This window comes from Lepisosteus oculatus, chromosome 6 (assembly GCF_040954835.1).
Source record: "Lepisosteus oculatus isolate fLepOcu1 chromosome 6, fLepOcu1.hap2, whole genome shotgun sequence".
Lineage (NCBI taxonomy): Eukaryota > Metazoa > Chordata > Actinopteri > Semionotiformes > Lepisosteidae > Lepisosteus > Lepisosteus oculatus.
This window is the reverse complement of record NC_090701.1, coordinates 21,428,294-21,443,710: the sequence shown is the minus strand read 5'-3', so window position 1 is coordinate 21,443,710 and position 15,417 is coordinate 21,428,294. Positions and strand designations below refer to the sequence as shown.

At 38.7% G+C, this 15,417-nt stretch overlaps 1 protein-coding gene across 8 annotated transcripts in view; it reads left to right on the top strand.

Moving 5' to 3' along the window:
• Nucleotides 1–15,417, top strand: part of fam49bb (family with sequence similarity 49 member Bb) — a 68,037-nt gene that overhangs the window by 23,240 nt on the left and 29,380 nt on the right. For 4 of the 8 annotated variants that reach the window (XM_015354488.2, XM_015354492.2, XM_015354489.2 and 1 more), the window contains exon 2: nt 13,532–13,620. The exons of the other annotated variants lie outside the window; for them this stretch is intronic. The gene's annotated coding sequence lies outside the window, so the exon portion shown is untranslated. The remainder of the gene's footprint in view (nt 1–13,531; nt 13,621–15,417) is intronic. 8 annotated transcript variants of the gene reach the window in all.

The following is a 15,417-nucleotide window of genomic DNA, read 5'->3' as shown; positions in this document are numbered from 1 at the left end:
TTTTTTGTGTGCTTGACGGGAGTCTAGGCTGTCAAAAGCTTAAGTGGAATGAATAAATGAGGTGAGTGGATTGACTGATTAATTTTGCAAATGAGATGGAGATTGGGGAATGTTTACAAATGAACAATCTGTAAATTCCTAGGTATGCTTTTCACCGGGCTGATCAATCTTGAAGCGTTTTTAAATCAAGATCTTTTCAACATTCACACCATGACTGTGATTAGGATTTTATTGGTGTCAAGGACACTTCCTGGTTTGCCTGCTCTTTGCAGGACTTAATTCGGAGGTTTGCCCTTTTGGTAGCCTTTTGTTTTTACTGGGGTTCCGCATCTGAATTTTGCAGACTTTGTTTTTGTAAGCCAAAAATAACACCAAGACGCACAGGGAGGAAGTGAGATACTGCTTAATCTAATCCAAAATATAGCCTGTTTCTTCCAAGACCATTTTGGTGTTTGCTCTTCAAAGCGACAGGTTCCCCTTTTCATCTGGCTCCTGATGGTGAGGGTAAATCGGGGCTGTCTGATTTTGAAAAATGCAAATGTTGCCGCATCTACTTTAGGCAGATTGGTGCTTCTACAATGTTCCAGTCCCCCTCTTTTCAGCTTACTCCTATATGCACAAAGTTCAACAGAATAAAATGCCTCCCTGCGAGATGCAGCAGACATCTTATGTACATTAGCTGAAGTCCAGTAGCCTTTCTTCTGCGCACGATTTTAACCCGCAATACTGTAATGTGCCACATTATGACTCATTAGACTTTCTGCAGAAAACATTATATATATGCGAGTCGGTCTGTAAGGCTTGTAACATTTGTTACTGTCTTTGAAATAACTGAAACAATTAGAACCCCTGTTTTTTTTAACCACGGATGAGTTAAATTGTGCATTTATATTCAAGTTGCATGTGCCTTTGGACTTCTTTAATTTCTCATTTTCTCACATATGGTTTTATATCTTGTACCTGCAGTATGTGCTTATTTCATATTCATTCTGGACGCCATGATTTACTTTTGAACTACATACTGAATGTCCTAAAATCTGTGCTGGTATGAAGTAAAACACCTCAGCAGCACTTTCTTAATCGCTGGGTCTTGGAGCAGGTTTTTATTTTTTTCATTAGTAGAGTTGAGTTCAAACAAGTCTGCTTTTTTAGAAATGTTTCATTAATCCAGCACTTTTGTCTGCCATTTTAAGCATACATGCATGTCTTTTGTTTTGCCAATCATTTTGTCTTCATCTACTGCATCTAGTCTCCTTTTTGCATTCCCAGGCAGCAGTTTTTTTCTTTAGATAGCCCACGTAAAAGGCCAGGAAACCATCTCTTAAGTACAGCTTTCCAGGAATTTGTAATGCAGTTTAGCATGACAGAAAAGTACACCCTGTGTGATTTGAAAGCTTTATGCTGCACTGCACATTGTAAGTATTTCACAGTATCTCAGTGCAGTGATTTCTATAGAAATGTAAGCATTGCCCAAACTTGAGGACTTTTAAGTCTTGGCAGCTTTAAATGTGAAATACCACGTACACCAATGAACACTGTCCTATAGGACATTTGGTTCAGTCTTTCCTGGAAATGCAGAATGATACCTTAGTAGTTTAGCTAATTGTGGCAAAGTGAGGTCACACACAAATTGAAGAGTATTAGTACACGAAGAGAGGTATGTTTTGTACATAAGTCAGAATTGCTCAGTACACTGCAGTTTACGTTAATATTGATGATCCATATCTTACACATAACATCTTCACTGACTTTCTTAGTGAAGTTATGTTTAAAAAACATTGTGAATCTTGTGGTATTGGTTGCGGGGTGCCAATATAGAATGTAATTATATGTGCCAAATAGAATGTTGATGCCTCATTAGGCTGGCACAGTGACACAGTGGTTAGCACTGCTGCCTCACAACACTGGGGTTCTGGGCTCCTGAGGGTGCTGTCTGTGTGGAGTTTGTATGTTCTTCTTGTGTTCTCAGGGATTTTTCCTGGTGCTCTGGTTACCAAAGTGGGAGTGGTGACAAATACTGGTAGGTTAATTGTCATCTGGCAAGACTGGCCCTGGTGTATGTGTGTTTGTGTCTGTGTGCTCTGTGATGGACTGGCGTCCTGTGCAGGATGTATCCTGCCTTGTGCCTTTTGCTTGTTGGGACAGGCTCCAGTTCCCCCATGACCCTGTATTGGCTAAAAAGTTTAGAAAATGGATGGATGATGAAGCTTTAACAGTAATCCAAGGCACATGGTATTATTATAAACAGACAGCAGATAGACTATTCCTGAGCTTGTGTAAGAGATCCCTGCTCTGGAAGAGTGAGTTCAGTTCTCTGTCGCCATATTGAAAATTTAATCCAAAAATGGACTGACACTGTGGCTTGTTCTGTGACATAAGTGAGGTCTTTGACATGGTTCCCCATTGTCATAGGATCTTTGTGTGTTTTGCTGACTTGAATCAGGGGTTTCCGACTAAAATGGTCTAATTATTTAACTGTGTAAGTGTAAGACTTGTAGCTTGGCTCTAAGGTGTTTTATACACAACTGTACCTTTTAATGAAGCAAGTGTTTTGAGGAACCAACTGTAAAAGGCCTTAAGTAACATAATGTATTATGTCTAAGTAGAATCTTAGGTTTAACTGCTGGTTATTCCTCCAATCAGAGTAGTCAGAGATTAGGCCCTTCAGGAAGTGGCTTTGACATCCCTAGACTAAATTATCTAAAAAGTAAAAACTACCACACAGGAAATCTTATAGTAGCCTGACATCACCTTATTGTGTTGTTGCAAAATGTTAAAATTGTCTGTTCTCTCACAGGACATTTTCTTTAGTTCATGAAAATGGACCAAGCACTGATGTACTGTACTACAGTCCCTGTGTTTCTATATTCTTAAAAAGGATTCATTTGTAACCTCATCCAGAATTAATTTTAAAACAGCTCTTACCCCCCTCCCGCATAAGTACACATCAGGACCTCTCAGCAGTTATAGTACTGACGGTGCAAGCCCTGTTCTTTAACCTTGGGAGGATATGTCCATCTTGATCCAGTAAGGGTCGTGGTTCTTGTGAATTCGGTACCATGCTGTTTCCCTTCTGCTGCTTAGGAAGCTCTAAAGCACAGGGAGGCTGTAAAAAACACGACATTTTGCCAGAAAGCTGCATTTGAAGAAAAGAAGGGAGGTGAATATGTGGGGAGTAGAGTAAAAAAAGAGAACTCCAGGGAGTCAAAGGAGCAGGAAATTAAGGGCTTAAGCCTAAATGCTGGGCGTCTAGGATCAAAATACAGGAGATAAACGCTACCATGTAAGCATGTGATCGTGATGCATTTCAATTCACATGGCTAATAGACTGAAGGCAAGGAATACAACATTAGTGGACACAACAGTTTTGAGTGATGTGAAAGATGAAAGAGGTGGAGGTATAGCACTATTCATCCAAAAGAGCATTGAGGTGCAAGGGCCTAAATGATTCAAGTGTCTCAGAAAATATCGGTCAGTTTAAAAAATTATTTAAAAAGCATAGCGTGCCACAGACCATAAATTCAGATGTAATTCAATTCTGATGCAGCTATACATAATAAAATTAAGAATGTCTGTTAGGGTAAAATAGTTTTCATGGGAGATGTTTCAATTTTCTTCCCTTGGATTGGGGAAAAACTAATAGCGGTATCTGCTGTACAAATGATAGCTACGACTTGTGAGTTCACCTTAGAGGGAACGTCTGTGTTGATTAAGTCCTTTGAAACAATGAAGATATAATGAGGAAAACAGAAGCAAAAGAACCAAAGAAATTATAATATTGTATGAAGCACAGAACAGATTCATCCCATGAGTATGTAAATCAAAGACTGAAAAGCAGTGGCCTAGATAAAAGAAATATCAGGAGAAGGAAAACAGGGGAAAAAATTAAGATAGATCTCAGGGCCTTGATAGTAGTCTACCATTTTTTCTTAAAGAGATGTTGCATATAGACCATTAACAAAACACTGAATGACCAAAGCCAATCAAAATGAGGATAATACCCATTGACTCAAAAATGGATAAGGTAGTGCCCACCTGTGAAAAGTGTGACCACACCAATCACCTGTATAAGCAAAACAATTAGAAATAAACTAGATCATCAATATGCCAGTAAAGATCTAGCGGATAGGATATTTGGATTTGAATATAGTAGGTTTTGCTTAATTCACCAAGAACTCTTAGACTGTCATATGCATCTCCTCGTGCCCCTCATTGCTTTGCTTGCTCTAACATGAACCATAGGTCATTTACTACAGGGGAGAGAACAGGGAAGCACCTTTTTGCACAACTGTTGTTGAAGACGGGGACAAACTACCCAGCCGCATTGTCAAAGCTTTTTCTTTCAAGAAACAGATGGGTGATATCGTCTTTTTTCGAGACCTTTCTTATATTCTTAAATGCGTGGGACCTCTGTTGTGTGAATCCACCTATTAGCAGTGCAGATGCCCCTTTTTATGAGTCAAAGGCAGGTTTTTTGCTGTGTTATATTGAATTAAACTAGTCACAGCGACATACCAAGATAGGAGGGGTTTGTTGCACAATAAGAAGACCATGACACAACAATTTCTCCAGCAAACAAGAAGTTCACTTGGCTTTTCTGAATTGCAAGTAGTGATGCTGTTTGAGGAAAAGCTTCTGTCTTGACTATTCTGCCATTGTATCAAAATCTATATGCTGATCTTTTTGTGCAGGTGTAAATAACTGGCAAATTGTATCTTGCATCAGCCAAGGATACTTTTTGTGGACAGAATGTGATCCTGGAATGCTCTGGAATAGGTTGTTTAAGCCTGCTGGGTTTCTCCTTCCTGCTCCTTGTTGTACTGTAGGCAGTGTGCCGCTACAGAACAACACTGGACGCTTCTCTTCCAGAACCCCTCCCTGCAGACACTGACCACAAACATGACTGCTTTTGCAACCTGACCTAATTCATATCCCTCTGTTTTTAGTTTCCAGTGTACTTAATGTGAATAATAATTAAATGAACTTCATTTTATGTAGCACCTTAAATATGCTTCTCAAAATGCTTTAAGGAAAGGTAAAAGAAAACATAAACAGCAGTTCACACAGATAGGCTATAACAAAATTAGGACAAATAATAGTTAGAAATACAGTAGAAGAAGTTGCAAGGAGCAGACCCAGAGCCAATTAAATCCCCTTCTAAATAAAGAAATTTTGAGTCTGGAATTGAACGTGCTCAGGGTAAGTAACTCTGATATCTTTGGGGATAGGATTATAGAGCTTTGGGGCATAGCAAGAGAAGGCCATGACACTCAGGATGTTACAAGAGCTTGGAGGACAGCTAGGAGACGTACTAAGGTGCCAAGCCATGTAGAGTCTTATAGCTGAGCATGACAATTTTGAAGAAGACATGAAACCTGATAGGAAGCCAGTGCAAGGACTCCAGGACAGGAGTAATATGAACACTTGCATGCAACCTGGTCAGTATTCTGACTGCTGAATTCTGGACATACTGAAGTTTGTGTGGATTTACATATCCTGGCAAGTATGGCATTGTAGTTATAGATTATATATTATAGAAAAGACAAATGTGTTTCTGCTACAGTCAGATAATATAGGACATACTCTGGCTATATTTCTGGGAAGGATTATGTGTTTATGATATTTTGCACATGTGGGTCTAATGTCAAGCCTGGATCAAATGTCAGCTGCAACTTCTTCAATTTAGATGGAAATTCAAGTACAGTTAAATTAACTTAATTTCCTACAGTGCCATCCAGTGATAGCATAACTGCATTGGCTTTCCATACCTGATGGGAGGTACCGAGAAGATTTGTCAACAGCCTTGTCTACAAAGTCAGGCTGTTGATATGTGAGCTTAAGTAAAAAAACACCCACACCCCTTTTCCATTTTTTCTGAAACAGGCAACCTTAACTGCAGTTTACTATATGCCCATCATTGCTTGTATTAAACTTTCTTTACATCATCATCAGAATAACTTTGGGGATTGAAAGCTATTTCATATTTAACATGCCTTGCTTTGAGAAGATTTTGCTCTACAGACCTTGGTTGATCTTTAATGCTTGGGTAGTGGTCTGGGACAGATGTTCATGATACAATGCTTGTCCTCTATAGAGCAGGTGGATTTTGATGTTGGGTTGCGTGCTCAAACTGATCTCTTATTAACAGTAGTCCTTGCCATTTAACTTTTAAGTATATCATAAGTGTCGAAAGCTGAATGGTCACCAGCGATTTCTGCCCCACTCCATTAGTGCGCAATATTGCAACAATATTCCTGTGCCCAATGTTTTAGCTAGAATTTCAATGCCAAGCATACTGCATTTATGTAGAAAATCAATTGTCCGTGCTTAAATTTTCCATTGATTTAACTTGTCAGCACAGCTGTATTTTGAGTGTGGAATTTCACGCTGCTGCTGGATTAATTATGCTTCCACACAATTCACAACCTGGAAAGAAAACTGAACAGGTTAAAATTGCATTAAGTGTGTAAATTTGTAATAAATTATTACTCTGTACGAAGCTTAACTGCATTAAATTGTGCTTTTCAGCTATCCTTGTGAAGCGAACGTATGGCAAATGAGATTGTTTCCATTTATATTTAAGTATACATTTAAAAGATAATACAACCAGAAAAGAAATCTATGTACTTCCTGCCTTGAACAAATTAGGCAAGTTGTTTCGCTCTACAACAAAAGACCTTTAAATCGGGTAGTAATCTTTTTGTGTATCAGAAGACATGCTAAAGTTTGTTGTCGGAAGAGCAGTTTGGTTAAAAAGTAACTTCTACTCGATGCTGTAAAGTTTTTTTTTTCCTTTGAAATTGTTGACTCCTGATTAGCACTTAACATACAGTCTTTTCTCTATGGAAACGACATATGCTGAGACTCAAAAACTGATTTTGTTTTCTCTGCGAGTTCACTAAAGATGCAGAGATAGGTATTTGATTTATTTTGCTGATAAAGTGCTATATACTATAAACAGGTCAGCATTTTGCCAACATAATTAAAATGAAAGCCTGGGTAATTGATTCTACTGAATTAATCTGCATACTGTAACTTTTCCTAGTCTGGTTTTATCTAGTTTCTCACAACATTAACAATCCATGTGGAAATAGTGTATACTAAAAAGCCAAAATGTTGTTGTCCTTGAGATCTTATAGCTGTTATAGAGACAGTGTGGTTAAAATGCTCCAGTTGCAGTAATTGCTCATACTGTATGCTCTATGATAAACTGTGATTGATTGCCATATGTACTGATAACACCTTTATCAGATTCCATTCTATATTCAGATAAATTGTAGATACTGCGGTTTGTAGATAGTATTCGTTCTCTGATTATTCCATGAACTGCAGGATAAAAAAAACTGAAGGTCTAATCCATTTAAAATTTTGTACTAATTAAAGTATTTGCATTTTGAAATACAAATTAATTCTCAACTCCCAAGTGACCGAGCGAAGAGACCTTCTATTTTAAAAATAAAAATCTGTTTTCTGCATATACATTTTGGATTCATTTTTCAAGGACACCACTCATTAGTCATGTACATTTCCATTTATAATTCTCTGTTCTGTATGCAGCCAATTAGTAGGTTTCAGCAGTGCAATGAAATCAGAGCTTGTTACATGTCCAGGGAGGTAATTCTGAAGTGCGAGAAATCTCTGCTTTATCCCCGCTGAGATTATTTTTCTTGAGATCTAATCCCAGCACTACCGATATGCTATTGTAAAGACTGGAAAGAGTCCAGGGAAGAGTCAGCTGCCACACATCAGTCCTGAACAAGTTAAAACTGATCACCTTTCAGGTCGGACAATTAAAGGGTTCATGCAGACTGTAAGGAAAGTCAAGGCCACTTACCAGAACAGAAAACAGAACAGAGATTTGCCTGATTGAAAATCGAGGTGAACTGTGTGCTCTTGCAGAAGCAGTTTGAACTTGAACTTTTGAATTGCTGTAATTGGAGTGGAAGAAATTCTTCACACTAATGTAGCACCATTAAACAAGGCTTTTTTTTAGTTTATCTAGTTAAAATCACCAAATTATGGTTTTGTCAAGCAACTGATTAAAACTTGGAATAGTTTAAAATTAATTATTGTGAGAGGTTTAGGATTTGACAGTGCTGAAGTGCTGCACAACGTTCATAATGCTGCCTTTGCTATTTAGCATGAAATAACTTCTCTTTCACTGGAAATTACATTTAAATTCATTTAACTTCCTACATTTAGTACAATAAAGGTTCTAAAATGATGCCTTTTAAAACCAGGATTTTTTGGTCATATCCTACGTTCAGTCTGCAAGAACATTGTTCACGCAGCCTTTTGAATTGCACAATACAGATTGCAAAAGCTTTAGATAATTGTTTCACTAATTTTACACTTCATAGCTCTATTTGGATCGTAGATGACTGTAAACTAGAATGGGTAAGATTGCCATTTAGCCTAACCTGCAATACAATATTTGTCTAGTGTGGTGCAATGCATACCTTCAGTCTAGCTTCCCATGTGAGGTATTTAATTTCATTTACTTTCTTACACCACTGGAGCTCTTGTGCACCCTGGACTAACAGTAACATTTCTGAAACACGCAGGTGCTGTTCTTTTCAATATCACTGCCCACTGGCCTTAACAGGAAAGCTGTCCTGGTAAGGCATGTGTCATCTGCAGTTTCACACTGCATGCAAAGAATGTGTCAGACCGAGTGGTGCAATATTGTGAATGTGAGAGGCCTCTGTCAGTAGGGATTATGTGAAATAAGTAAGGTAAAGACTTCTGCCTGTGTTTCTGTAGAAATATCTTCTGTAAGGGCTGTCAGCTCAGAGGGAATGACAGGAAATTATAGAATTGTTGCACCATAATACATAACAGTGATGCAATGTTTATTTGCTTCCGTTTTATTTCCTGGTTGTAAGACCTGAGCTTTTTTAATACTGTATTGTGTTTGTGGTTTTTTTTTACCAGTTCTACATATCTTGATATTTGTGTTTCTTAAATTTCTTTTTCATGAGTTAAACCCTGAACACCAGTCCCTGGTTGTCATTTAGGAATCACTCTAGCCCAAGAACCTATTTGTCCCAGTACAAGAGGATATCTACTTTTCTCAATACAGGGCATTAAAACCCAAGTTACTCAGTACACAGGCGTAAAACAAGAATCATTTATCACTGAATTACATTTTAAATTCAGGGGTTTGCTTTTTTCCATGTTTTTATGCCAGTTTAAATTTTGCTTCTCAAACTGGGCTGCTTTAAGCAGGATTAAAGCAGATTTAGAAAGAGCGGAAGATGAAACTATTCTGCTGTGTAAAGGTTTCATAATAAAAAGGAAGCAGTTTCTTTGTAACTTCTTCAGCAGATTTTAGCTTAGTATGAGATATAGAACCCTTATATACTTGTACCCTCTCCTGTGGTTAACAACTCGATCTGTATCTTGGTATTCCTACACAGAAAAATACAATAAATCCTGCTTCAACTGGATTCTGCTTTTAGTGATAAGATTGTAAAGTGATAATAGCAAGGAATTCTTGATTTATCTGAAAGCTCATGATGTTTAAAAAATTATAAAAGAGGTTTTCACTTTTTTCATCTTAAGTTTAAATCCTACTTCGCATACAGTTATTTCAGATGGATAATTGAGTTGGCTGTGTTGAAAGATCATACCTAGACCGCTGACAGCACAGATTCCATTTCATTCTACTTGAGCTCTTTTTGATTGGTGGATTTTACGTTGCTACATTCTCATGATCCTGCCTTGCCCCCACAGTAGGTGATGACATTCCCCGGACATGAAAACACTGCAAGTGAAGGTGTGCAGACTCTTATATTCACATCTGTCACTGGCCGTTTTCAATTGCTCCCTCTCTCCAGTAGTGGGGCTGTTGGTGAGCTTGTTGTATCTTATTACATGAAGGGAGCACATTGACTCAGAGCTTGTGATGTGTGTCATACTGCCAGACTGGAAAGCTTTCTTCAGGATGTCTTTTTAATGTTCGTTCTAGGCTGCTGTTAACTTTGTTCTCTCTTTCCTCAATTGTCTGTGTGCTCCCCAGTAAATAATTATATCCCCCGTGCACCCTATCTTGTGTTCTCTGTTTCCTGACACTGCAGTGCCTAGGGCAATACCATTCAGTGTTCAAAAGTGAAGCAGTGAGCTGTGTTGGAACGCACACCTGGCTGTTAACAAAAATTCATCTATCTTTGCAAAGTATGTTGTGCAAATTTGTATTCTTTACATAAGCACAGTAAATGAAAATGTTTTAATATGAAGTTTGATATGGGTGTCGCAGTGGTTAGTGTTGCTCCCTCAAAATGCTGGGGACCTGGATTCAAGTCCAGATCTGTCTGTGTGGATGTTCTCACCATGTTCAAAGACATAATGGTAAGTTGATTTGCTTCTGGGAAAATGTATCCTTGGTGTCTGTGCCCTGCGTTGGCTGGCATCCCATCCAGGGTGTAACCTGCTTTGGGCCCATTGCTTTCTGGGATAGGCTACAGGTGTGAGCCTGGTCAGTACCTGGATAGGAGACCTCCTTGGAAAGCTAAGGTTGCTGCTGGAAGTGATGTTAGTGGGGCCAGTAGGGGGTGCTCACCCTGCTGTGTGTATGGGTCCTAATGGCCCAGTATAGTGACGGTGCCTTTTTTACAATATAGTGTCCCCATCCTTCAGGTGAGACATAAAACTGAGGTTTTGACTCTTTGTGGTCATTCCCTTTTTCAAAGAGATGCATCTACAAATTCTGTGTGATTAAGAAGTGGCCTTCTTTGCAAATACATGTGATTCCTCCTTAGGACATCAGCTTAAAAAAGGTGGATGATGGATTTGCCCCCCATACGGGTGATGAATTCAGATCGGTCCCCTTGTCACACGTTCTAGAAGACCCCTGGTAGAAACTCCGCGAGTCGTCCTTTATCAATGCTTGAGGTGTAAAATAGAATTGGACAGGTACAGCATAGTACCTTGAAACCCTCCGAGGGAAGACATCCTGCTTGAGTTGGCTGAAAATTGCAGTTTTCAGCAGGTAATGTAAACTCTTTTCAAGTACAAATCTCAGAATACAAATCAGAAGAGGCCATTCAGCTCCTCTCGTTTTGTTTGGTGGCTAGCAGCCTGACCCTAGAATCTCATCCCATCGTGTCATAAAGGATGCCAGAGTTTTGGCTCCAACAACTTAGCTGGCTGGATATCCTGTTCCATACAACTCCTCCTGCTCCAAAATAACTCCTGTTCCAAATGCAATTCACTGCATTAGAATAATTATAATATAATATGACCTCTTGGATTAAAATTAATTCAACCATCCCAGTTTTTGTGAGCAGTTAGAAAATGTATGTGTTCCGTAAATTCTAATGGAATCATGTTACAGTATTTACTAGACCCATGGTACAAGGGTCTTTGACTACAAGAATACAGGGACTTTCCAGAATTCACTGCATGTTGTACCTAATTCCTTACACACACTAAAACTGTTTTTTGTTAACTTAAAAAAAAAGGTTGCTCTTTATCTTTATTTTACTCCAAATAGTTTTACTTTCTCTATTGAATATCCTCTTACTAAGTATGTTTGTTGCGAGTGTATAGTAAAACTAAAAACTGTTTGTGTACGTATTCAAGTTATTAGTATCTCCAATTTGGGAAAGATTTCATACCCTTTGTCAGACAAGGTCGTGCTTAGGATTTAATGTTAAAACATTAGTGGTAGCAACATCGTGCCATTAATGTAAAAGCTTTGCTGGAAAATGCCTATGATTTTCCAAGCTGTGGTTTTATACCCCAGAGAAATGCTGTCAATAACTTGAGCGCTAGCTCGCCTGTGCACCTCCCCTCTTATTTCTGAGTCTTGAGAAGAGGGAGCCGACACCCTGCTTGTGCTATCATGCCACGCATTGCCTGCATTGCTCACATAATTGCCAAGGTTATGCAATAAACGAACCCTGGGGTTAAATTATTCACTCTTCACTTGTGTGTGGTTGTGTCACGCCCATTACACATTGAGGCCTGTTCCTGTAGGGATGGCAGAATCCACCAGAAATGTCTTAACAGCAATGCATTTTCTGTGGAGTGCCTATGTAATACAACAGAATGTTCTGGTAAAGGTTAAGTGGGTCCCCATGAACATATAAAGCACCTTGGGATGAAAAGGACTCCTTTATTGTGAAGTGTAGGAATATCCCTATATTGCATAAGCAATGCAAGGGTTTGGTAGACTTCTCTTCCTAGTGTATGTGCTGAGCTGTATATAGTGAAAGCTGTGTAATCACCTTTGTCTCTGAAGTAAGACATTTCTAGCAACAGAGAATTCCAGGTTCTCTGCTGCACTTTTTAGTAGGTGCTGGTATTGATAAAGATTTATACAGAAGATTTTGTGAGCAGTTCTCAGGTGGCCTGGTGGTTAGCTGTAGCCCAGGTTCAAGAGGCGGGTGGTCTTTTTAAAGAGCAGAAGCGCAGAGCAGTGGTTGGGGTTCCGGACTTGTAACTGGAAGATCGTAAGTTAAACACTCTGTAGGGTGCTGCTGTTATACACTTGAACAAGGTACTTCACCTGAATTCCTTCAGAAAAATACCCAGTTGTAACAATTGATGCAACTCCACGTCCCCTTGGATAAAAGCTTCAGTCAGAGTACCTGTCCTTTTACAATTCCAGTTGTTTTGTGTTCTCCTTCTTGGTTTGAAATGTATTTACCTACTAATCATCAGTTTCTAAGCACTTTGTAAGGATTTGTTGCTGTGCTGGCGATGTGGTGACAGGATGAGACTGTGAACAGTATCATGGGCAGTGCTCTCTGACTCACTCCACACTCCCATTGTCCTCTTAAACATTAATGAGTCAGTTTGTGAAGAACTCAGCACAGCGGTGATTGCTGTGGCTTTATGCTTAACCCTGGCTGACTATACAGGGCAAGAGGTGTTAATGAGATTTTCAAAAGTTTAAACAACACTTAAACTATGCAGTCCTCTCTATTTCTCTATGCTATTACTGCATTTGCCCCCAAACTCATTACTTTATTAAAGATGTGATTGCTGTACTACTTGTTGACTGACTGTGGGAATGGGGAGTATGACAAACTTGTTTTTGCAAATGGAAGAAATGGTAATGAAGTAGCGCAGTACGTTCTCAAACTCAAGTTAACATGACTAGTGCATCGCATTTGGGTTTTTTAAGAAAAGTACATTTAAAAGACTAGCAGTTTGAAGATGGTATTAGCAGGTCTGGATTAATCTTGACTCTTACATAGGTTTGGTGACACAAAACATAATTGTTAACCAAGTTTTTATTACAGCACAGTACACCAGGAAAACCATTTCTAATCTCCCAGCGAAATCAGTTTGAATTCAGTTTGAACTGTTGTCCTTCTAAATCTTACCTTAAGCACAGTTATGCTTTCTCCTCAAATTAACCTTTAATGAATGTTAGGTGAAAAGAAAGTCTTTTGAAAATGAAATTTGCAAAATTAGGCTTTATAGAAAAGATCCAGTGCATGGGGGAGTCAGAAAACCCACCAAAAACAATTAACCGAACAGGCAGTTAACCTCGTGTGCACTTTATTCTCTCTCCTTTCAGACACTGATACACTTACAGTGGGTGGACTGTAACCTCGGCCGTCAGAAAGGCTGGACCTTCCCAGTGAGACCTGAAGATCTCACTTGCTGGTAAACATTGACACAGCTGTCCTTAAATTGGGTGGAAGTTTTTGTTCTTCTGTATTTAGAGAAACAAACTTTAACCAGAAACAACCCTATATATATAGGCTCTTGTGAGGTTCCCCTTTGGCTGAAATACAGCAGAAATCATCTACACATACATGATTCAGATAATATGGCGTTAATTGTTTTTTTTCCAGCATTTTGTCACAAGCATTGAAGTCCTTACTGGAGCTGGCCTACAAGTAGTATATTGTGAATCCTGGTGTGTTAAATGTGGTGGCCATATTATTTTATACCATGTAAACCAAAGATGGGCACAGTACAGATACAGTATACCCGGCAACACAAGTTTGGGTTGTCCTACTCTTACCTTCTCTGGAACCCATTTCTCATTTTGACACTACTGAGCTTGAGTAGAATTTGTACCCAGAGGAGTCCTTAGAGGGGTTCTGCTGTGAAATACTCCAAAGGCTTGGCTTGAGAACTTGCATGTTATCTTTTAATCTCTCCCGGGAAGAAAGCAGTGCTTTCATGTCTGTATGGTTAGTGGTAGTGATGCAAGTTTAAGATCGAACTCAATTAATGTTCAGGGCACATTTCTTCCTGCCAAACTTCCTGTTAGGAGATAAAGTCCTTTGCCCTTGCGAATGTCAAGTGAGTCTGCGGGCATCCTTGAGGGCTTGTTCCATATTTTTAGCAATTCAGGTGACGTGACCATGAAATAGAATGTGTTTCTGTAAACAAGTAGGGTTTTCTTGGCTCCAGTCTTTGCCTAGATTGTACAGTGTACAGGTGCATGTAGGTTGAAAGTGCATTTATATCTCGTGTTTTCCTTCACAAATATGTCACATATTTAAATTTCAAAAACAAGATGAAAAGTGAAATATGAACACGCTCCAGACAGACTTGTTGTGGCCTGCATCCTGAGGCCTTGAGCTGGAGCTGTTAAAGAGCAGTTATTACTTTTTCCCTCTTATGGCCTTCGTACGCTACTTAACACGACAGAGGTTACAAACAAGTGGAGGCTGTTTAGTTCCTTTATTGCCTGAAAACACATTACTGTGGGAGGAAAATTCCAGAATTGCTTAATTTTTTTTTTCCACTGTTTTTTAGAAGAACAGAAAGTTTTCACAATAGAAAAATTGGAACCTTTTAACATTTCTTTTTCACTCTGACACATTAATGACATTATTGCTCTGTCCACAGGTTGTGGAGCTTTTACGTTTTAATAAACGTTTGCTAATTAGCCATTTTATATACAAAATGGTCTTAAAAAGGAAACCATCCAAAGAAATGTACTGTATTACTGCAAAAAATTCAGTTATCTCGAAAATGGCAATCTTTTCTGGTCACAAGTCACTGGCATCATATTCAAACAGACCAGACATATGGAAATTCTTTACAATTTGCAGTCAACAGGGTTTGATCAACAAGAGAAGTACTTGAAAAAGATATAAAGTAGCTTGTGTGGCCAGTATTGGAAGTAATATTGGAAGCAAACTGTTCATTTGCGATGCATGCTATAGCTTTTCTAATAACGTGTATTATGAACGAGTAATTCAGTATAGGTCATTGAATATGTCATTGAAAATGTCAAGAAACCTGTTATGTTGCATTCCAGTTTGTGGTCTGATTGTGGTCATGTCTGAAATCTAAAGTATAAATGATTTAATGACAGTAATCTAGGACTTAAAATCTGTAGTAAAAGGTACAGGTTTGGTTCCTGTCCTGTAGATTTGTTATTTAGAAATAGGAAAACACTAAGCTTTTAAAAGATATTCAAACTTATTTTCCATTTTAAGA